Source organism: Phytophthora infestans, genomic scaffold (genome assembly GCF_000142945.1).
Source record: "Phytophthora infestans T30-4 supercont1.3 genomic scaffold, whole genome shotgun sequence".
Taxonomy (NCBI): domain Eukaryota; phylum Oomycota; class Peronosporomycetes; order Peronosporales; family Peronosporaceae; genus Phytophthora; species Phytophthora infestans.
In genome coordinates, this window is record NW_003303756.1 from 738,984 (window position 1) to 740,868 (window position 1,885).

The following is a 1,885-nucleotide window of genomic DNA, read 5'->3' on the forward strand; positions in this document are numbered from 1 at the left end:
GACGCAGAGACCGGAGCATGCAGCAGCGATACCATAACTGTAAGAGGAAGACGCGCGTGATCTTTCTGTGTGTACCATAGCTCCACACGAGACATCGAGTGCCTCGTGTGTCGACATCACGACACCCCTGACGTGGGTAACGAAGTTCCACGTCGCGGCGGCGGCGGCATGGTCGACGTCACTTCAAGCGACTCGGAGCACAGGGCCCTGCCTCCTCCGACACGGCCGGTTGAAGAGTGTTATCACCTTTTCGATGGCGAGACCGGTTAACCCGTCAAGGCATCTGGTACCCCCTTGTAACCGTTGCCAGAGGTTGCAGAGATACTGAACCTCAAGGAAATGACGGCCTGGTCTCTCCTGGCCAACCACAAGGATGAAAAGATTGCCAAGATGGCGCTCATAAAATCAGAGGCCACTCGGGAACAGCTGAGCCTTCTCAGTCTTGGACGAGGATAGCCTAGAGGAGTTGAGTAAGCAGCGTCTAGTACGCTTGGGCTCTGAGATCCTTAAGAACAAGGAACCGGTGTATCCTTTGGTGACGGATTATGTGGACATGGTGAGCAAGCACCCACCGACCTAGCGCTCGCCAGATCGAGGCCTACGGCATGAGATCGATCTCGTGCCTGACACAAAGTACTGCTTCACGCGACAATGACCGCTCCTACGCAAATAGTGCGAGGTCATTGATGCCTTTTTCGTTGCGAAATCGAAGGCAGGCATGGTGCGGGAGTCAAAGTCCCCGCACTCGACGCCGACTTTTTGCGTTCGGGAGCCGAACGGGAAGTGGCGTCTGGCTCATGCTTATAACACGCTGAACAACGTGACGGTGCCAATTAAGACGCCAATTTCACGAAAGGATGTGCTGCTGAACAACATGACCGGATGCGTGCTGTACAGTGCGCTGAATTTATAACTATCAGATCCTGATGGGCAAGAGCGACATCCCGCTCACCGCGGTGAGTACTCCAAGCAGTATCAGGCTATGATAGTTGCTCGTCATGCCGCAGGACTTGTCTAACACCCCGGCGACATTCAACAGCCTGCGATGCAATTGTTCAGGCCATTGTGTGCCTTCGTACAAACGTACTTCGACGATATCTTCGTCCAAAGCCGTGCTGAGGGAGGCAAGACGGCCATAAAGGTGCGTATGGGACACCTCCGTCAAGTGCTGGACGTGATGAGAGCAAACAAGCTATACGCCAACATCAACAAGTGCGCCTTCGCATCACCAGAGATCAAGGCTCTCGGTTGCTTCGTCAGCAACGTCAGTGTTTGAGCTGACCCAGACAAGGTCAAGGCCATTGCAGCATGGCCGACGCCCCGATCCCAGAGGCATCTTCGAAAGTGGCTGGGCTTGGTCATCTACCTTAACTAGTACAGCGCAGGGTACACGGACCTCGCTAAGCCCTTGTCGGGCCCCCTTCAGAAGGACGCCGACTGGAGCTGGGAGTGAGAGCACCAGGATGCCTTTAATAGAATCGAGGCCAGTCTCCAAGAGGCTTCTGTCCTGGCCCTGCCGGACGAGACGAGGCCGTTCAGCATCGTCTGCGATGCCTCCGACTATGCCATCGGTCGTGCATTGCTGCAGACCGACACGGCTGGACACGAACGCGTCATTTCGCTTCAGTTCAGGCAGCTCAAAGCCGCCGAACGGAACTATCTAGTCCACTATAAAGGGTTTCGGGTTCATCTTTTGGGCTCACGGCTCTTTGTGATTTATAAAGAATACGCATTCTTGAGGACGACGACGAGTTCGCCTCACCTCTCTCAACGAATGGCGAGACGGCCGTCCTTCTCGCGGAATACAACTTCCGCGTTGAGTACAAGCCGGACAAGCTCAACGAGTTGGCGGGATGCCCTCTCTCGGCGTCCAGATTACGAGCTG